This window comes from Danio rerio, chromosome 16 (genome assembly GCF_049306965.1).
Source record: "Danio rerio strain Tuebingen ecotype United States chromosome 16, GRCz12tu, whole genome shotgun sequence".
NCBI classification, from domain to species: domain Eukaryota; kingdom Metazoa; phylum Chordata; class Actinopteri; order Cypriniformes; family Danionidae; genus Danio; species Danio rerio.
Window position 1 is genome coordinate 354,543 of NC_133191.1, and position 23,189 is coordinate 377,731.

Genomic DNA, 23,189 nt, shown 5'->3' on the forward strand with positions numbered 1-23,189 from the left:
GCTATTTATTTTTTACTAGTCTCCAGAACAAACCATCATTATACAATAACTTGCCTAATTACCCTAACCTGCCTAGTTAATTACCCTAGTGAAGCTTTTAAATGTCACTTTAAGCTGTATAGAAGTGTCTTGAGGAATATCTAGTCTAATATTATTTACTGTCATCATGACAAAGAGAAAATAAATCAGTTATTAGAGATGAGTTATTAACACGGTTATGATTATACATGTGCTGAAATAATCTTCTCTCCATCATATGTATATAAATAACAGTCATGTCTGGTTCTTGAATCTGATTGGGTGATGGCCATGAGATATTAAAGTAATATCAGCACTTCTACAGCTTCTTCACTCTTGTGTATCAGTCCACCCACACGAGCTGCAAGCAGAACACTGCTTTGGGCAACATAATGTACTTTTGAGGCTTTTTAACTGAGTCATTTTAAGATTGCAACTCTGCAGTTTATTTATAAAGACAGTGCAGATTATAAATATTCATAATTTTGGTTATTCAGTGCATTTGGGAGCAGCCTGGGCTGAGCAGAGCAAAGAGGGTTGACGTTTGACCACAATATGGTGACAGAGACCGCATAATAAGGCCTTAGTGAGAAAAGCAGCATCTTCTAGGCGTACGTTTCCAACTAAAGCTGATCAAAACATTATTAAACAGGTGAGTGACACCCTTAAGTCCATCTCTCTCTTTTGTGTGCAGTAGTGCTGTATTTACACCACAGTAATCTGCTAGTGTTTGCTTTGCTCTGGGGTTTTCCGGGTTTATTATTGTGATCTCCCAACTGCAGTAGAGAAATACTGGGTAATCTCTGTAGACTGATGGCATTTCATGCTGTTCAGCCTTATAATCCTGAAGTATGAGCAAAATCAGCTGTTCTGTCTTCACTTTAGACAGTATGCTAGAGAATCACTCAAACACTAGCTCTACAGTGGCGTTGGGGAATGAGCAGCGGTTTCTGCTGTTCTGATGTCAGCTGCAGATGTGAATGAACGGTGGAAGAAAGTAGTCCCTCATACAAAAATGGTTTTTAGACTCTCAGTGTTTGATTTTCGTTTTTATATACACGATTATGTCGTAAAGCTGTTGTATAAACGCAATATCACATGAGTAGCAGTGCCATGTGGCTGTTTAACAGCACTCAAGCCAATGCATGCCTCACACCAGTGCTGATATACAGCCATATCACACTGCTACTTTCAGGATTATTGGGTTTAAATGTACATTCACGTGATATTATACCGCCATACTTTTGTGACAGGATTCACACACATACGAACACATCCTTCCAGATCTCAGTTCCTCATTTACCCATTTATACACACTCTGAAAGCCAAACACACAGCCTCAATCTCTCCAAGTCTGACTCCATTACACTGGTGAAATATTCAGTCCTTTCATTAATACATTCATCTGTAAAAGCGCCACATATTTCCCACTGTTAGCATTACGCCAGTCCATTAACTCATCAAATAAAACCAAGGTTCAATAGCGTGAGATAAAGCTGACTTTCATGGAGGATCTCTGAACGATTAAGTCTCTCAATGCTGCGCCAGCGGGAGAAATGGCTTAATGGAAACAGACGGGATAGTTATGAAGAGATCACCATCCCTGCCATACAATATTCCCTCCAAGACGTATTAACCTTTAGCGAGCCCCCCCACCCCCCCTCCCCTCTCTCTCCATTAGCACACTCCATCAGTGTGTGTGTGTGTGTGTGTGTGTGTGTGATGCATTCATCCTGACGGCTGGCACTAAGTGTTTAACTGTAACGTTATCCATCCCTAGTGTGTTTCAGCAGACAGTCACACCAGACCAGCCAATATACACTTATCACAGCAGGATAAAGAGATTATCGCCGCGGATCGAAGGCTGGCGTTATATCTCTGCTGCCACGCTCGCTCTCGCCTTAATCTGCCAGGATTTCGGACACCAGATCGAGCCCTCGTCGCCTTATCAAACGCTCTACCTGCGCCATCAAGGTCAGTGTGGATCCGCAGGGGTCAAGCCAATGTTTTTGGGACAGAAATCCTGAAGCAGGCCGTGTCGGAGGAGTGGACGGGCCGGACATCAGGGTTACGCCGGCCTCATTTATCTGCCTGTCCGGACCGTTTGCTATAAAGTGAGTTCGGGCCTCCAATCAAAGAGGCTTTAGATAAAGGTCCTGGGGGAGAGGGGTTCGGCCCCGGGGCCAGATAACACTCCGCTGGCCCTCGTCCCATCACACACACACTCCAGCCACGGCTCAATCTGATGCTTGTCAAATGATGAAAGAGCTTGTAAGAGGTCCTGACTGTGTGAGAGAGAGAGAGAGAGTGTGTGTGTGTGTGTGTGTGTGTATGTATGTGTGTGTGTGTGTGTGTCAGCTGTTTTGATGTGTTGATTTTAAAATCACAGTTTGTAGCATTTTAAATAACCCAGGCTCTTGTGGATATGTACCCAGGTCTACATTTCTGGGAACTGGGAAATAAGTACCCAGAGCTACGTCTGCTTGCAGTTTCTGTTTTCGCAAATCCACCAGAGGCCGCTGATGTACATTTTTGATGATCTCAAATTTTTCTAGTCCTTGACATGTATGCGCTCTTTTCTTGTGTAAATCCACCAGAGGGCGCAGTATACATTTAAACAGAACAGCTTGCTGTCGACCGACCGACCGGCTTCCCTAGAGTTAATCAATAATGTATTTAAAAGCAGTCTAGAAAAGAAAAGCTGTCGTGATTTTACCATGTTTTCAGATTTTACCATGTTTTCAGATTTTACCATGTTTTCAGTCGGTTATTTATTATTTATTTTGCTTTTGTTTTACCAGATTTCTGGAACCATTCTTAGCTCCCATCAGTGTATGCGGTGAGGTGAGCTACTGGGCAAACTGCTAACAGCGGAGATGCCGTCCCCACAGAGGTTAGTGGTCAGCGGTAACTTCAATAGAGATGTAGTCGCAGCATCAAACCACCCCATATTGTTGTTGGATAATGTAAATGCACTCTAAAAAAAAATTCCGTAAAAAAACGGTAAAATGTACTGGCAGCTCATTACACAAATATTTTACCGTAAATTAAAAACGGAAAACTTCTGTTAATTAACAGTGTGTCAACATTAAAAAAACTATAAAATATCCGTTTTTTGACAGTTAAACTACTGTAAAATAACCAACCATTTTATAGTAATTTAAGGGTTTTCTATATAAAAAAACGGTTATTTTCTGTGTTTTTAAGGGTATACCAACAGTAAAAAAGCGGAAATATTCTGTGTTTTAATAGTATACCTACTGTAAAAAAACAGACAGATTCTGTGTTTTAATAGTATACCTACTGTAAAAAAACCGACAGATTCTGTGTTTTAATAGTATACCTACTGTAAAAAAACAGACAGATTCCGTGTTTTAATAGTATACCTACTGTAAAAAGAGGACTTTTTTGTGTTTTAATAGTATACCTACTGTAAAAAAACAGACAGATTCTGTATTTTAATAGTATACCTACTGTAAAAAGAGGAGTTTTTTGGGTTTTAATAGTATACCTACAGTGAAAAAATAAACAGATTCTTTGTTTTAATGGGATACCTACTGTAAAAAATAATTATTTTACTAATTTAATGCTCTTCAAGCAGCATAGAAATGGCAATTGGTAAGGACAAACATATACATATGGGAAATACACTATTAATGGTTTACAATAGTAAAACAAAACATTTATTCTATACTGTATGAGTAGAGAAGCAGTAAATAGTTTGTTATCTGTGAACTTACAATGATTAGTACAAAAACAACTTTGCAATTAAAACAGATTCTTTAATGAATACAAATCATTTGAATTCCAAATAGCTAGTTATACACACAATAATACATATTGACATGTGAATCGCACAGTGAGAAGTCTTGGCAAATAATCTCATAGCAAATTAGTTTTAAATGTTAGCTTTAAGATAATTAAGGACAAGTGGGCAAATTACAAGTACTTTACATTAAGAAACCAGGTTAACTGCAAGATGGCAGGAAACAGACGAAACAACTGGGTCTTCTTCCTCTCCAATACTGATACTTCAATGGCTGTAAAACAAACAAACAAAAAAAAAATATTACTAATGAGTTTTCACTTACAACTGGGGTGATTCCTTGCATGTCAATAGTTCTGTTAATCATTGACTCTACATTAATAGATGTTAGTAGTCGGTTTTAAATACAGCTACAAATGCTGTAATCTTGACTTAATCACATATATAATGTGCTTAATAATTGTGTTAAATTGATCTAATTGTGTTAGATGAATATTATATTATATTGCATTATTTACAAAACTTCTTCCAGTTTGGTGGCCTAATCTAAAGTGAGGATTATTTAATAAATCCTCACTTTTATTTATTTATTTATTTAATAAATCCTTTTATTAAATCCTTATAAACGACAGTTAAAGGCTCAGTATTAAATTAACAATAAATCATTACAGTCTTATCTAAAAAATGTAATTACTGTAAATAGGAAACCTTGCTGAATAGCAGGAGTGCCAAAACATAAGATAAAACTGGATAAAACAACAATAAAATAATTTAATGATATATTACGATGCAACATTTCAGTGTTATTTAGCTAGGTTTAAACTGTACAGTAATTTTATTTTAGATAAGATTTATTTTTCATTTAATACAATAAAATGAATTTCATTTTTAGAATATAACTGAACCTTTAATTGTGATTTATAAGGGGATTTACAAAGCATAAACAATCCTCACTTTAGGCTACAAAACTGGATGAAGTTAACAAAAGCACTTATTAAAATAAGTATTGTATATACTTTATATACTTATTTTTTTATACTTTATATACAAGTATAACTATTACTATTCATTCATGTATTTTCCTTCAGCTTAGTGTGTACTCGCACTATGTACAGTTGCCTTGAACCAGGCCGAAGCACGCTTGTCCTCCCTACCGTCTCCCCTGACGTTCCGCACTCACATTGCATTCGAGCCTGAGCACTCTTACATCATCGATGATGCCCCGTTTAGTTTAAGAAGTGCTCTCTCTCAGCACAGTGGAGAATTCTTAAATTATTTTGTTTTAGTCGTTTGGGATGCAGTAACACAAAGTCAAATATTTCGCCAAACAGATCAGCCACTTTTGATGTTCGTAAATTCCTTGTGCTGCAGGAATAGGAGGTTTGCTAAAGGCGCAGCTGTGGTGCAGTAAAGGGTTTGCGTCTTTAATAATTAATGACAGTTTGCGTTTATTGAACAGTAATAGTGGTTAATTTATCCAAATCAAATCGTCCCTTGCAAACTGTCACAAAAGACACAAACCCCTCACTGCACAACAGCTGCACCTTTAGCAAACCTCCTAGTACCTGCAGCACGATGACTTTGATTGTTTATGAGCGTCAAAAGTGGCTGATCTGTTCGGCGAAATATTTGACTGCGTGTCACTGCATATTGAACAACTAAAACGATATAACAATATAAAGAAATCTCCACTGTGCTGAGTGAGAGCACTTGTTAAACTGAACAGCACATTATCGATGACGTAAGCGTCGGGGAGACAAGCACGCTTCCAGTTTCAAGGTAACTCTGCATAGCATGAGTACGCCCTTGGAAACACCCATACACACTTATTTACAAACACACTCATACACTACAGCCAATTTAGTTAATCAATTTCCCTATAGCGCATGTCTTTGGACTGTCGGGAAAACCTGAGCACCCGGAGGAAACCCACGGCAACACAGGGAAAACATGCAAACTCCATACAGAATTGCCAACTGAGACTTGAACCAGAGACCTTCTTGCTGTGAGGCGACAGTGCTAGCCACTGAGCCACTGTGCTGCCCAACTATTACTATATGCCTGAATAATAAGATATTTAAATGTTAGTTTGAATAGTTTATTAACCATTTACTTAAACATTCTGAATGATTAGAAAAAAAATACACCAACTATTCTTAAATCACTGGTTTGTAAATAATGCGATACTAAATTTAGAATGAAAAATTAATCATTAACAAAATATGAAAACAAAATAATTAAGCACATTATAGATGTGCTTATAAGTCAAAATTACAGCATTTGCAGCTGTAGTTATAAACTGTATACTAAGGTCTATTAATGTAGAGTCAATGCTTAACAGAACTTTTTGCTAATGCTTAATAAATTAATCAATAGTGTTTAGTTATTATAAAGTGTTACCGGTGTGCTTAATTACCTTTAAATCTTCCAAGGATTCTGAAAGTCTTTCTGGTCTGACAGGAATCGAAGGAGTTTAGATGGTATGTTTCTGCTTGGTGCCCTTTTCTCTTCTTTGGATCTACGTTCTGGATAGTTACTCAGCATGCTCCTGTTGTAAATACAACAAACATGTATCACCTTACTTGTCTTGTAAAAATGAAATAAACTTAAAAATGTAAAAACATACCTTCATATAAACTACAGAGTCAGGGCTGCTTCCTTAGGCTACATAATGTTTAGCACATAAGAGACTAAACATGTAGCTCACCACAATTAGGAGACAGCTCAATGATCTTGTTATTGTGACTGTGGACTCTTCTTCTGAAAAAAAGAAAAGAAAAGTGAGTTGTGTGTTGGGTCTGGTACACGCCTACATGGAAAGAACCTATATAAACATATGGTTTAATATAGGTTTTTGATATATGTGACACATATAAAATTGGCTGTTTTCCTATATTATATGTACATATATGGGTACATATATGCACACCTATATGTTAAATTATTAACATTATTGATAATATTATAAATAATATAATATGTAAAATTATTCAAATACATGTCTGCTACATAATTTAAAAGAAATTTAAAAAAAATTATTTACTTAATCAAATATTACAAGAAATAAATATAGTGCAGAAACAAAAATAAGGCAAAAAACAACAATAAAGGAAAGAAAACAAAATAAAAAGAACGACAAACCATTTTGTTATACTTTTTCTTCTTTTCCACTATCTTTAAGCAAGAAAGAATTGACCTTGCAAATGTTTCAGGAAAACGTGTAGACATCATAGCTTTCCATCTCCTCTCACTTATTTGCCATAGTTAAATTCCATAACATGCCAATTACATGTGATACCAAATTCAAGTGGCACATTCATAAGTTTTTTGCATTTTTAAAAATGAGTTATTTTCCAGATAGCAGACCTACGTTAAATTAACATTGAAATGTTAAAACATCAATCAAACTATCATTGAAACAATGTTAAAAGTCATCACTGATTTTTAGGCAGTTTTCCACCCTGAAATAATGTTAATTCTATGATGATAAATAGACAAAACTGTCCCAAAACCAGCATTTATTCAACCAAAATTAAATCATTTTTACAATGAACCCAACATTAAATAAAATGTTAAATCAACCACACTATCATACAATTAATGTTAAAATTTAAAGTTGATTTTTAGCCAGTTTTGCATCCTGAAAAAATGTTATTACAATCACGATAAATAGATTAAACGGTCACAAAATCACCATGAAGGCCTGGCTCACCATCAAGATGCCTACATTGATAATGTCTTTCTCATCATCAGGTGGCTAAGAAAGAAAATAAAAGAGATTCAGCAGTGGACCAGTTATTTCCTTATCATTTTAAACAGACATTACCAAAATAAAGAACTTGTAACATTTCAAATGTTGTAAAAACAAATAATAATAATAATAAATAACTGCTTTGTTCATTTAACAGATTACAGTTGCAGCTTAAAAAAACCCCAGATAAAACACCCACATCAACCCAGTACTTTTAGTTTGAATACATGTTAACAAAATTTCAAAATTACTGAAGCAAAATGTGTTCCTGTAAACACTTAGTAAAAATATAGGTACAAGTAATTGGTTTTGCCAAATAATAAAAATAATGATGATAATAAAAACTAATATCAAACAAAAACCCTGAACATTTTACCTCTTAAACTTTGCAGTTTACTGTCATCTCCTGAATGAAGTACAGATGGTCCAGCACAACTGCCTGAGTTCTGAAAGAGCAAACACATATTTTTTTTGTATTATTTATAAAAATGCAGTACTGACCAGTCAGCATCAATTTCTACACCAACACACCTACAACAAAAATAGCACTCATTCAGTTTGAAACATGCAACATGTAGTCTACTGTTATACTTTACAAACTTTGTGAATAATAAAAAAATGAAAACATTTAAAACCCCAGGTGTATTTTATTTCATTTGTCTATATCAATTAAAAATTTAGTTTGGATTGAACGTAAGATTTAAGATTTTTATTTAGATTGCTGTGAAAATGTACCTGTACCTTGTACTTATAACCAAAATGACAGAACCTGGAAGTCAACAAAGCAAAATATCAGTGAACCTTATATATACACAAAACACTCAAAATCAAACAGAAAAAACGCTGAACATTTTACCTCTTAAACTTCAAAGTTTACCGTCATCTCCTGTATAAGGTACAGAAGGTCCAGCACAACTGCCTGAGTTCTGAAAGAGCAAACACATTCTTGGTAAAATTACAATAGATGCAATGCTAAATATAAATCATTGTTTATTTTTTTGGTTAAAAAATGCAGTACTAACCAGTCAGCATCAATTTTTACACCAACACACCTACAACAAAAATAACACTCATTCAGTTTGAAACATGCAGCATATAGTCTACTTTTAAATTTTACAAACTTTGTAAATAATAAAAATATGAAAACATTTAAAATCCCTGGTGTATTTTATTTAATCTGTCCATATTAATTCAGTTTGGATTAAATTTAAGATTTTAATTTAGATTGCTGTGAAAATGTACATGTACCTTGTACTTATAACCAAAATGACAGCATAAACATACAGCAAATCTTATATCCTATATCAGTGAACCTTATATCTACAAAACACTCAAAATCAAACAGAAAAACCCTGAATATTTTACCTCTTAAACTTAAAAGTTTACTGTCATCTCCTGTATAAAGTACAGAAGGTCCAGCACAACTGCCTGAGTTCTGAAAGAGCAAACACATTCTTGGTAAAATGACAATAGATGCAACGCTAAATATAAATCATTATTTTTATGGTTAAAAATGCAGTACTAACCAGTCAGCATCAATTTTTACACCAACACACCTACAACAAAAATAACACATTCAGTTTGAGACAGTATACATTTAAAACTCACAAACGTCGTGAATAATAAAAAAATGAAAACATTTAAAATCCCATGTGTATTTTATTTCATTTGTCCATATCAATTCAAATTCAGTTTGGATTGAATCTAAGAATTTACCTGTACCATGTACTTATAACCAAAATAAAAAAAACCTGGAAGTAAACAAAACAAAATATCAGTGAACATTATATGTGCAAAACACTCAGACTCAAAATCTACATAAAAAGATTTCATTTGTGATAACACCATGTGTAGTTCACTCTATTATCAAGGCTTCATTAAAATAAAACTCCTGATCTCCTAATAGTAATGAAAGTATTATTTGCTATAATGATTCTAAATGACAGTTAGTCTGAAGAATTTTAAGACTGTGGAAGAACAGCTCATCTTTATATCTTCATATTAGCAGCTGTTGAGGTTCTTAAAAGTGAACTTGGCTAAATCTGCAAGTTGACAAGACGTTCATAAGTATAATATCCATGACAGTTCAACTCGACTACAACAAACATTTAATTGTGTGCTTTAAGGTACATGTTGTATTTGAGGCCTAAAACGCATGACAGTGTAAACACTATATAAAATTTTAAATGTCACACACTTACTGTATCACTCTGTTATCTCTGTAACGTTACACACAACCACACGTCGCGAAATGCGGAAGTTTTTTTTTCCGTTCCATTTAGTGAGCGTTATTAATATAACACTCTCATCAGTTATTGCTTCGTATTTGCGTCTAATACCCCAGTTTGTCACGCGGGATGAATGAATGTTCATGAGTTAAAGTGAAACTGCCGAACTGCAGTTAAAGTCAGGCATCCTGCTGATTTGATTCAGAGGGGCACTTGTTTGTCAGACGGCTCACCGGTCAGGTATACATCCGCGCTAAACTACCAAAGTATGAAAGTCACCCAGCTCCCAACCCAACGTTGAGAATAGATTAACGGCGATATATTTTTTTATCGCGCGATAAAAGTCTCGCGTTAACGCAGCACGTTAATGCTGATAAGGGCCCACCACTAATAATAACTTTATGAGTGTGTATTTCCCCTCATACCGATTTACACAATGCCTCAAATTCACGCGGGTCTAACTTATAGCAAAGCTGTTCAGCTGAATCTCGGTCACACAGCCTTAATACGTCGGTCAAACCAAAGCTAACATTTGATAACGTCAGTAAAAATATGAAATTAGTTATTAATATGCAAACAAACACAGACGGTCAGGTGTTACGAGCGTTTGAAACACGTTAACGTTAGGGTTCATTAAAGGTAACGTTAACGTTAACCAGTCATCGATATACACCTTCAGCACTATATATCAACCAAACTACACAGTGTCACAAACTTTGAATGCTATCCCTTGTTCAATGCACTGTACAAAGAAAACATTTATATTTCTATTAAATAATTAACATACCTTTTACACTCTCACAGACAAGCTGACGTTTTACCGTTAATCCAGTCAGACTCACGCAGGTGCAGAGGGAGTGAGAGGGTGATTGGGACGTCACATCACTTCCCGCGCACGGCAGTTTAGAAAAATACGGACAAACAACTGTAAATGAACAGATATCATATTTACTGATGAGGAAAACGCATAAAAAGGTTAAAATTCATTAGATAAATGCTTGTTTAAATTACATTTAACCACTCATAGCTCAGTTTGATCTTAATGATATAAAGTCTGATCTTATTAACAATATTAAACGTAATTCACTGCTGTACTTTCCATGGCCGCTTCAGACAAGACAAAAATAATTTTAAATAACGATACAAATGTAATAAAGCAGTATTTTAACTAAAATATTGTTATATGTTTTATTAATCGTACTTACCAGGGAAAAAACAGAGGAAGAAATATGTCCCGGTGTCCATCAAACGCTGCCTGAGCTGCGATCCCCTTCCCATAATGCAATTCAAAAATGTATATAAACGGAAAAACACCCGTAATACGTGTATACGGAAAAAATCCGTTAAAATATACAGTCATTTAACTGTTATTTTACAGATTTTTTTTACAGTGTGTAATATGTTAAATTAAGTGTAAATTTCACATGCAATTATTATTCATGTATTTTCAAATTGAAAATATATTTATTTTAAAATAGAAAATGAAATTAAATGTGTTCAGCCTTCATGAAAACATTAAAATAAATAACGATTCTTTTTTTTCTAATGTTGGTGTCATTTTTAGAAAACGTCACCAAACATCAGGATGAAAAAACATTGTTTAGGTTGCTGTTTGAAAGCACATCCCGGACGAGCCCCCAATCTGCAGGCAACAAAGCTGAACTGATCTGCTTAAATGAGCAGTTGTCCTGTGTTCATGCTCAGATATTTCACTCTAAAGGCAATAAAACATGATGGGTCAAAATTCACACATTGCACCATTAATGCACCTTTATTCTTGTGTAAATCCACCAGAGGGTGCAGTATACATTTTAGCAGATCAGCTTGCTGCCAACTGACTCAGTCAAACTCTTCCCTGAAGCCAACCAACAGTGTTTTCAAAAGCAGCAGAGAAAAGCCGTCGTGATTTTAGCATGTCTTTAGTCAGTTATTTATTTGCTTTTGTTTTACCTGGTTTCTGGAATCGTTCTTTGCCAGACTCGAACCCTATCACAGTTCACTTAGCTCCCCGTCCCATATCCATCAGTGTATGAGGTGAGCTACTGGGCAAACTGGTAACAGCAGAAAAGCCGTCTATACTGAGGTAAGCGGTCAGTGGTAGTGTGAATAGGAACAGAAGTTGTCAGCAGCATCACCCACACTATACTGTTTGTACAGCCGTCACACACAAAATGCAGTCAGACAGAGCCCCAGGTGCATATTTGCAGTTTTCCAGTAATGTAGACATGGGTACATATGCACATTGTGTTGATTTCAAATATTGTGTGAGATAAATCCTGTTTAAGCTGTAAAGTGAACTGTAAGTGCTGAGACTGTTTTCAGGGTGTTCCTCTATCTGAAGTGGAATATTGAGTAGGAGCAGGGCTTCTCTTTTTGAGCATCATTTCTTCATAGCAAACTAACAGAGTTAGTGTAATTTCCCCATGCAATTGTTATTATTGTATTTTAAATGGGGAATATGTTTATTTGTTAATGGTTGATTTATGTAAGTGTGTGTTTATTGTAAACGAATATTTCTGAACCTACGGCATTGATGAAACTTCAGATTTGGATCTTTGGATTGAGACTTTGAGAAGCATTGCTCTAGGGTGTGTGTGTCTGTGAGTGTGTGCATGTTGCTGGATGTCTGTCAGCTCTTCTGATGATGCTCAGACACAATGTCAGCCTGTTTGCGTTCCCGTCTGCAGGGTCACGGCCACTGTGTGTTTAAGATACCGGGGTAATGAGGCCCACGGCAAACTGTGTGTGTGTGTGTGTGTGTGTGTGAGAAAGAGAGAGAGAGAGAGTGTGAGAGTGACATTGTTGACCTCCTTCTTTCCCTGGTGCTGCGCTGTAGCCTGAGTCCAGAACACACACCACTTGGCCTTTCTAAAATAGGGGTCAGGTGTGTGAATCCTTCAGTGTGTGTGGGTGTGTGTGTGTGTGTGCAGGGCTCATGAGAGAGATCGGCTTGGTTTGACGGCTACACTGGAAACACACAGATGAAGTTCAGCTTTTAGAAGCTTCAAACCTCAAAATGATCATTATAAACAAACAAACTAGAACATGTGAATTAATCTGAGCTGCGGGTCTGGGCTTCAGGATTTCTGCATTGTTACATCTGCAATAAATCTGTCAGATAAATCTGCAATAAAAAGAGGACAGAGGAAATCATTTCATTATTTCTGACATGAGCCTGCTCACAATGCTTTTCTAAGGGTCCCTGTGGAAGTCTAGGACCGGCTGTGTGCATCTGCACTATAGATTGATAAAGACAATACTCAGGTAGGCTGTGGCGTTGATGCTCAATTGGTACTAATGGACCCAAAGAAAATCTCCCCCACACCATTACACCACCACCACCAGCCTGAACCGCTGATACAAGGCAGGATGATCCATGCTTTCATGTTGTTGAGGCCAAATTGTGAGGCGAGCATCCGACAGCAGAAATGGAGACTCATCAGAGCAGCAACGTTTCTCCAATCTTCTATTGTCCAGTTTTGGTGAGTCTGTGTGAATTGTAGCCTCAGTTTCCTGTTCTTAGCTGACAGGAGCGGCACCCGGTGTGCTCTTCTGCTGCTGTAGCCCATCCGCCTCAAGGTTGGACGTGTTGTGTGTTCAGAGATGCTCTTCTGCAGAGCTCGGTTGTAGCGAGTGCTTATTAAATTCCCCAACATGTAACCCAACTATAGGTTATTATAGCAGCTTCCCAACTAAGGGTTATTTTAACCCAATGCATTGGGTATATAATTTAACCCAAGGCATTTGTGTTATTTTGATTAAATGTTATTTTTTTCCATTCTGGTATTACTACTCTTTATTTTATAATTATGGCTTTGTAAATAAATAAATGTCTCAGCTGTGTTCTAATGGTGAGAATGATGGCCAAAAAAACACGACATGGAGAGGTCATTTGTAAAAAAAAGCAATATTATTACACTAAAGCTTAAACTTTATAATGCAAAAAAACTAATTAGGCACGCATATTAATACAGCGGTTCTGTGTCAGTTAAATCAGTTGACTGTTGAAATGCAAAATGTTAACCCAACTGGTTGAGTTATAATAGATATAACCAAATAAAGCTTATAAATAACCCCAAAAGGACCAAATATTTAACCCAACTGTTGAGTTATTAATAAATAACCTAATGAAGGTTAAAATAATAATAAAAAAATAACCCAACAAAGCAGCAAACATGTTTAAGTCAACCATTGGGTTAAATAAATAACATGATTTAGTGTGTCTGTACACTAGAGATGGTTGTGCGTGAAAATCCCAGTAGATCAGCAGTTTCTGAAATACTCAGAGCAGCCCGTCTGGCAGCAACAACCATGCCACGATCAAAGTCTCTTAAATCCCCTTTCTTCTCCATTCTGATGCTTACTTTGACCTGCAGCAGATCCTCTTGACCATGCCTACATGTCTACAGGAGCGTCGGTGTAAAGCAGTGTTCCTCTAATCTATTCACTGTGTTTCTGAAGCTGCAGACAAGCAGAGCAGATGTTCCTCAACCACACGCCGTCTAGTTACAGGAGATGTAGGACAAGCTGAGTAAAACCGCGGTGAAGTTGTTCTGCATCTGCTGCTTTACTCTGCTTTACCTCCGGGTTCAACTGATCTGAGACCTGCATATTAAACTTGCTTTTAAAAGAGGGTCGCTTCAGTAAGCACACACACACACACACACACACACACACACACACACTCGCTCGTCTGCAAGATAATAGCGGAGGATAATTACAGTGACAGTGTCAGATGAAATGTATTTTCTCTGTACTCAGCTAACTCCCCACAGAAAGCTTTTCAATTTACTCCGTCTCGCGCAGAACAATATCGTCCCCGCAGACCGCGACACAAAGGACCATTACAAACGACAATATATATTTCATATCTCCAGAAATGTTTGCCGCAACTTACAAATGGAGATCTGCTCAAGTATTTATGCCATGCAACCAACAGAATATGTATTAGTAATACGCGCGGGGTGAAGAGAAACACACTCTCCTGCTGATAGCCATTTGTTGTCAAGATGCATCGAGCCTGTGGAGTTACGCTGAGATGGAGAACGACTCTTTCTATAGCGCAAATACAGTGTAGAGAGGGGTTTAAGTGTCTTTGAGTTACTATACTCAGATAACCTGACAAACAAATCAACTTTGTAACCCAGCGTTGGGTCAAATACGGACAAAGCCAACTGTTGGGTTAAAAAAGGTCATTCAGACTCACTAATATACAGAGAGTTATATTAGTGTCTCTCCATTATACACTCAGATATCATCATAAACAAGTGCATATTGGGTTGTTGTATCCCAGTGTTGGGTCAAATACGGACAAAGCCAACTATTGGGTTAAAAAGGGTCATTTCAGTGCACAAAAAATATAGAGCTATTTTACTGTCTGCATTATACACTCATATGACATAATAAACACATATATTTTGGTTATATATTTTGGGTAACCTATAGAGATGGGTCAAATATGGACAAAGCCAAATGTTGGGTTAAATAGGGTCATTTCAGTTTACAAATATGTAGTTATGTTAGTGCCTTTCCATTATACACAAAAAAATAAAATCAAAATAAAATACATCAAAAAAATAAAAATAAATAAAAATAAATAAATAAATTGTGTTGTTGTAACCCAGCATTGGGTCAAATATACAGTTATTTCAGTGTCTTTACCTTACTACATTTAAAAAAAAATAAAAAAAAAGATACATGAATGAATGAATAAATAAATAAATAAATAAATAAATAAATGGGCAATGCAGTGGCGCAGTAGGTAGTGCTGTCGGCTCACAGCAAGAAGGTTGTCTGTTAAGGCCTCGGCTGGGTCAGTTGGTGTTTCTGTGTGGAGTTTGCATGTTCTCCCTGCGTTCACGTGGGTTTCCTCCGGGTGCTCCAGTTTTCCCCACAGTCCAAACACATCTGCTATAGGGGAATTGGGTAGGTTAAATTTTCCATAGTGTGACTGTGTGTGTGAATGAGTGTGTATGGATGTTTCCCAGAGATGGGTTGCGGCTGGAAAGGCATCCGCTGTGACGACACTGGATTAATAAAGGGACTAAGCCAACAAGAAAATTAATGAATGAAAAATAAATAAATAAATAAATAAATAAATAAATAAATAAATAAATAAATGTTGGGTTATTGCAACCCAGCGCTGGGTCTCATATGAACAAAGCCAGCTTGGGTTAAAAGGGGTCATTTAAATACAAATATACGGAGTTATTCTAGTGTCTTTGTGTTACTACACTGAAAAAGCATAATCAACAAATACATTTTGGGTTGTTGTAATCCAGCATTGGGTCAAATATGCACAAAGCCAACTCTTGGGCTAAGAAGGGTCATTTCAGTTTACAAATATATAGTTATTTTTGTGTTTTTGCATTATACACTCAAATATAAACTAATAAATAAATAAATAAATAAATAAATAAATAAATAAATAAATAAATGTTGGGTTGTTGTAACCCAGTGTTGGGTCTTATATGAACAAAGTCAGCTTGGGTTCAAATTTACAAATATATGGAGTTAGTTTAGTGTCTTTGCATTATAGCCTCAAAAATAAAAAAATAAAAAAAATAAATAAATAATAAAATAAATAATAAATAAAATAAAATAAAAATTTGTAAGCCAACATTGGGTTAAATATGGACTGAGCCGAGCCAAGTCTAGTGTTTAAAAGATTAAATTTAAATTTAATTGGGAAAAACAACAACACTGGGTTTGTGCATATTTGAGCCAGCAGTTTTAGGGTGCATTAAAGTGCTTATTAAGTTGCATTTGCTTTTATCTCAGTGTTATTGCATGATTAAGACATGTTGTTTCAAACAATCATGGTGAAATAAAATATAAGAAATGTTTTCTCGGGCGACAAACTGACCTAAAAAATTATAAAAAAAATAAAAAAATAAAAAAATAATGATTATTTCTGTTTAATAGTTGAATATTGATGTTTACACATTTTTTTAAGCCAATAATAAACACAAATCTTCAGGGGGCTAATAATATCGACCGCAGCAGTCTTTCCATTTATATAGAGTATTTTTATTCCAGCCAAACTAAAAGATTTTAAAGTGCATACAGTCTAAAAGCTGAAGTAGACCAGACCTTATTGTGTGCATGACAGGGCATGATCAGTACAGTAAATGAATAGCCTGATCAATATGTTTTGAGGTGTAATTTTCCTGTAGACATCAGGCTCTATTAAAGCGGGTGAGAGCTGTGTGTTGACGAGCGCGTGCAGCCAGAGGAGAGAAAGCAGCATGTTAGTGTGACACAGAGACGTGGCAGAAATAAGGTAAGCATTAATAGGTACAAAATGAAACACTGCTAGGGATGCTTGTTTACCTCTGGTTATATGCATTTTAAATGCGCGGGCTGAACTCAAAATAAAAAGAATTAAATTTTCAGCATGGCGGTGTGCAGGGGAGCGTGTGCTAATCGCTACACGCAGAAACATAAGTTAAGAGTCCTCCAGAATTTATACAACACGCTCTTACGGTATTTTGGGTGTCGCCGAGTGTGGAAACTGCATCGGCATCAATAAGTCATCCGGCACAACACGAGTTTTCAGTTCTGTAGGCAGCAATCGAAATTAATTATTTCCTCTGTTAATTTTTCATTGCTCTTATCCGAGACGGAGGAAATGCATTAGACACTTAGCATTCGCTGAATCTTTTATAGCAAGCTGTTCCCCAGAAAAAAACAACCAAATACGCTCAGAGAAAAGAAAACATCGTCCGCCACCAGCTCAGTGTGGAGATATTTCTGCAGATCAAGACTCTTACAGTAGCTTCAGCTGATTTACTGTGCTCATGTTGTCTTGGAGAGTTTGCATGTTCTCCCCGTGTTGGCGTGGGTTTCCTCCGGGTGCTCCGGTTTCCCCCACAGTCCAGACACATGCACTATAGGGGAATTGGATATGCTAAAATTGCCTAGTGTATGAGTGTGTGTGTGAATGAGTGTGTATGGATGTTTCCCTGTTATGGGTTGCAGCTGGAAGAGCATCCGCTGCTCATCAAGCTCATCAAGAGTCTTTGTGTTCATCTTCAACACCTCCTCCTTCATCATGCTCAATAATGTTGATGTCTGGTGACTGGGCTGGCCAATCCTGGAGCACTCTCTGCTGTCAGGAGCTTTGATGTGGAGGCTGAAGTATGAGCAGGAGCGCTATCCTGCTGGAGAATTGTCCCTCTCCTGTGGTTTGTAATGTAATGTGCAGCACAGATGTCTTGATACCTCAGCCTGTTGATGTTGCAGATCTCTCGCACGCCCCCATACTGAATGAACCCCAAACCATGATGTGTCCTTCACCAAACTTGACTGGTTTCTGTCAGAATCTTGACTTCATGTGGGTTCCAGCAGGTTTTCTGCAGTATTGGTGATCTTAAATATCTTAAGGAATGCTGTAAACCTGTAACCACTGACTTTTATAGTATTTCATTGTCCTGCTATGGAAGTCAATGGCTACAGATTCTTCAAACTATCCTCCTTAGTGTTCAACAGGAGAAAGAAACTCATAGATGTTTGTAGTGAGTAACTAGAGTAAATGTTGGCATGAACAGCTCCTTCACCGTGTGCACCGTTCACTGATTATGTGAGTATAATAAGCATTTCAAACCTTCACATGTAATAAATCACTGCTAACAGAATCCCCATTCGGGAAGAATTAATTCCAACGGCTGCAAGATCCTGAGCAATCCTCTTAGCGTTCGCTGATTAAAAAACAGGCTTTATGTGCACAAAAACACATTAGATATGCTGTAATTAGCCGCACTGTCATTTATCCCGTCATAAAGGCATCGGCGGCTGATGCACAATGAAGCAAACCTCTCGGATTGGGAATCTGTGGGCATAAATGACAAAGCAGATGTGTTTTTGTGTGACTGGGGGCTTATGCTGATATTTGTCTGCTTGGCCCGAGGCGACGGGCTTTTTACTCAGACGACGGCGGTATTGATGGACTGAAGATCCTCAGGAGATTCATCTTCATGCTGGATGCGTTATACAGTATTCATCAGCATCTGTGTGTGGGCTCACTCACACACACACACACACACACGCACACACACACACACACACACACACACACACACACACACACACACACACGCGCGCGCGCTCACTAACACACACAGATTTCATACTTTCTGATTTACAGGAGCTGAAGGCTGTGACCTGTGATTGACCAACAGTTTACAGCTCAACATGCTGTACAGAAGCAGGAGTTTACAGCCAAGAGCATCATCCTGCAAGATTACATTTATAGTACTTACAGCTGCGTTTATGCACAATTATTAAATCTGAATTCATTTCTAAACATAACTCATCTCTAATAGCTGATGTGTTTCCTCTTCTCCATGATGACAGCACATGATATTAGTCTAGATATTCTTCAAGACACTAGTGTTCAGCTTACAGTGACATGTAAAGGCTTCACTAGGGTAATTAGGGTAAAGTTAGGGTAATTAGGCAAGTCATTGTATAACAGTGGTTTGTTCTGGAGACAATCCAACACTAATATTGCTGAAGGGGTGAATAATATTGAGCTTAACATGACTTTAACACTATTAAAAACTGCTTTTATTCTAGCCCAAATAAAACACATCAGACTTTCACCAGAAGAACAAATATTAGACGAAATACGGTGAACACTTCCCCAACCTGAGAAACATCATTTGGGAAATATACTTCATCTGCAGATCTACAAACAAGGACAAAATTGACTCATTCTGAAAATGTACCCCTATACACATTTCTGGAGAGCGCCAAATATGTCCCAGGAGGTAGGTTCAGACTTGCTGTTCTCGCATAAATCCACCAGAGGCCGCTGTTGACTGACTGTTTGACTGACCAACCAATCGACTGACCCACCCTCCTCCTTCCCTAAACCCAACCCATTTTAATATTTGACCCGCCCACCCACTTTCCTAAACCCAACCAGCAATTTTCAAAAGCAATCCAGAAAAGGAAAATCCCTCGTCTGATTTTTATTACGTTCTCACCCTGTTATTTACTTGCTTATTATATTTTTTGGCTGCTGTTTTTGTCTTTCTTGCTTTCTTGAACCGTTCTTCACCATACTCAAACCCTGTCATCGTGGTCAACTGCTCTCTGTGTCTCAAATCCTCTGACATACATGGCGAGCTAACGGGACAAACTGGTAACAGCGGGAAAGCCGTCCATACGGAGGTAAGCGGTCAGCTGGTAAACATGAAAAGGAATGGCGTCATACCGGCCCGCAGCGTTAGTTTAAAAAATGAAATGCAGCCATACGTACTTCTGGCTACATAATTCACACTCTCCAGAAACACATATAGGGGTACATTTGCAGAATGAGCCTATGTTGGATAATTACTCAAAAACTACTATAAATAAACTAATGAAAAGCAGACATTGTTTTCAATTTACGGTTCAACAGAAGCATTACAAAAGGCAAACTCGCCTAGACGAAACTGATTTACAGTGGCCTCTCGCTATAACACAGTTCACCTTTCACAGCCTCCCAGTTTCACAGATTTGTTTTTCAGCTATATGACATGCATGCTTTTCAGTCAATCTCCTCTCCATGCTGCCCCTAAAATGAAACTTGTTAGTTGTTAAAATGATTAGTGAATTATTATTAATCTGGTCTGCATTAAGAGTTTCAGCATGGAATGCAGATGCTGATTTGTTTGTATGTTCAGTCAATCAGGCATTATAAATGGAGTTTTCCCCGCTTTCGTTTATAGAAAAAAACCCTATTCACATAAAAACGCCACAAACACACTGTGATGCATGTAACGGGGACGCCAAACCAACAGGGGGCGATAAAGACACTTATGTGGAGTTCCCACCAAAAGGGGAATTCTGCATACAAATCAATGCAAACACGAGAACAGAGTCGGATTCCCATCTCTGACCCAGACCAAGTTTTGGTTTCAGTCACACAATATTGTGTTTCTGTGTGGACAAACAGTGAAACCGTGTAGATAAAACTGTTTTAAAATACCCGTGCTGGTGTGGACAGAGCCTCAATGTAGCCTAATAGAGCAGGGAAGATGGGTATTGAACACACTGTCATGTTTTTTCCCGGGAATAATATTTCTAAAGGAGCTGTTGATGTGGGATTGAACCAGATTTTGGCAAAAACCCAAACAACACAAACATAAAACGAAACAAAAAGATCTGAAATAGCAGTGAAATGACAGAAGGAGAAAGCGCCGAACTATGCTGTATATAAAAGGCTTTTTTAAATGATGGCAGCTTAAAGACGTCTCTCATATGGAGAATGAAGCCTCATGCACTGCTCAGGTGTGAGTTTCTCACAGACTTCATCAGAGTGTCCAAATCTTTATTCTTCTGTGGGACTCGTCTATCAAATCTGAGCTTTATTCTGTATTCTCTATTGGATTCAGGTCAGGTAAGTGGCTGGGCCATTCTACAGCTTGATTTTCTTTCTCTGAAAGCATCTGAGAGTCTGTGTTTTGGGTCATTGTCCTGCTGAAATGTCCACCCTGGGCTCATCTTCGTCCTCCTGCTGATGTAGATGTTGGACTGAAGCAGCTGATCTTCATTTACAGCACAGATTTGCTCCAACCCTCATGAAACACAGCTGATCTGACTAATCAAGGTGTTTGATACTAATAGAGACTATTAAGAAGGTGTGAGTTGGAGGTGGTTGGAGCTAAAGCATGCAGAGCTGTGGCCCTCCAGGAATTGATCTATACTGAGGAAGAGCAGAGGGTTGCTGAACTACTGAGAGATTTCTACTGCCCAACTACACCTTCCTTTCTTCATGTGTTCAATACTTCATCCCTGTGTCATTTCAGTTTACTACACAGAACTTCATTTGTAAAGTAATTAGAAGTGTTTTCCTTGCATTTACTGATGTATTTGGTTGTTACCAACATCCAGGGAAAGTTTCAAGTCAACAGCACCTCTAGAAGTATGTTAGATAAATGGAGACGTGTATAATACTGATCTCCCCCGCTATATTAGCACAGAAACTAAAACTGTAAACATTTCCTAGACGGTGCCCGTCAGTTCACAGTCAGGTCGTTGGTGAATCCAGTTTCAGACTCTGATAATGAATGAAGTCCTTAAAGCTTAAAGTAGAGATTCAGCAGGAAACATCGCAGGAGCCGCCAGCACTTCTCTGTATTGTGCATGACCTGTAACTCTGAAACATTAATCAAGCGAGACTGCATTAATGGCGTGCGGCGCTGACGCTGATCTGTTGATAATATGTTCAGTCAAACAGGAATCGCTCCGTTTGCCGGTTATTTGCATTTTTGAAGAGCGTCTGGAGGAATCCTGTGATCAATAATAAAGCTGCTAATGAGCCTCGGCGGCCCCCTCTGAGAAACTTTCATCCAAAATTCATTAATACCTTGTTTTATTCATCCCCGAGTCTTCAGGCCACCCTGGAGCAGCAGACACGTGTACGAGCGCATTAAACCACAGCGCGTTCATTCTCCAGTCTTCAGTCTTCGGCAGGTGTGAGGAACGGAAACATGTGCGCTGAAGCTGATCCACATCTGCAGAATTATTATCTGATAGACTGCCCCATTCTGAAGCGCTGGACAAGAGATGGGGGATATTGATTCAGTGTGGAGGATTTCCACACAGCTATTATTGACGCTTTTTTACAAGATGTAAATGTGTCACATATATAGCACACAGATAATGTCCTCCAGCTCTCTGAAACTGACCCTTTCAGGCTTTCATCCTAATTGTGCTGTTTTGCTGACTGTCGCTTTAAATGCAAATGAGATCATGCTCTTTTTAAGAAGAAGGCGGAGCTACAGATGCATATGCATAAGCATAGTGACAGCTGTGAAACAGCAGTGTGTGTGTTGTGAGTGCTGGTCAGGTGTGAGAGTGTGTTCAGTCTTCTGTCAGTCTATGTGGCTCCTGTCTCTGTTCATCTACACCTCCACATCTATAATCCTCTTAGTCTATGCTGACATCATCTTCAGCAGCTCAAACACTCTAATGGCTAATGGACAGACGGCTGCTTCTCACTCAGGCCTGCTGGACATGCTAATGAGATGCAGACTAGTGGGCGGGGCTTTCCCCCTCTGATGACACGTACAAAGAGAGAATGTCAATCACAGAGTTTCTGCATCAAGTCTGATTATGACAAACCCTGGCTGAATGTTAAAATGATTTTTGCATAATAAGACCACTTTTAAACTGCCTGCTTGACCCAATGGTTGACCATATTTTGACTGACTATATTGCATTGAGAGAAGTACCTAACCTAACCTGACTGAGCCATCTCTATCATCTGGTTGAAGTATGTCATGCTACTAAAATCCACTCGTTGTCCCCAACTCAGTCAACAGCACTCGCCATAACATTGCTACTACCATTGAAGACAGTCAAAAACAAAGATATCACTCCTGCAATGTGGATTCCTTTGCAAGGTGAGCATGTTACTTCAGTCTGATCTCATGGG

General features: G+C 37.8%; 1 long non-coding RNA gene across 8 annotated transcripts; it reads right to left on the reverse strand.

The window, feature by feature from the left end:
* Positions 1-3,676: 3,676 nt before the first annotated feature.
* LOC101883647 (uncharacterized) lies at positions 3,677-11,009 on the reverse strand. Of its 8 annotated transcripts, none has more exons than XR_012392588.1 (13): positions 10,969-11,009; positions 10,551-10,688; positions 9,252-9,286; positions 9,062-9,091; positions 8,901-8,970; positions 8,558-8,587; positions 8,392-8,461; positions 8,271-8,304; positions 7,912-7,981; positions 7,479-7,541; positions 6,411-6,541; positions 6,201-6,332; positions 3,677-4,058 (listed from the first exon to the last, which is right to left on the reverse strand). It is a non-coding gene; the product is annotated as an uncharacterized lncRNA (long non-coding RNA). The 8 variants fall into 8 exon arrangements; XR_012392581.1 differs by having other exon boundaries at positions 3,783-4,058; positions 6,411-6,544; positions 7,497-7,541; positions 8,277-8,304; XR_012392583.1 differs by having other exon boundaries at positions 3,924-4,058; positions 7,497-7,541; positions 8,277-8,304.
* Positions 11,010-23,189: the final 12,180 nt, after the last annotated feature.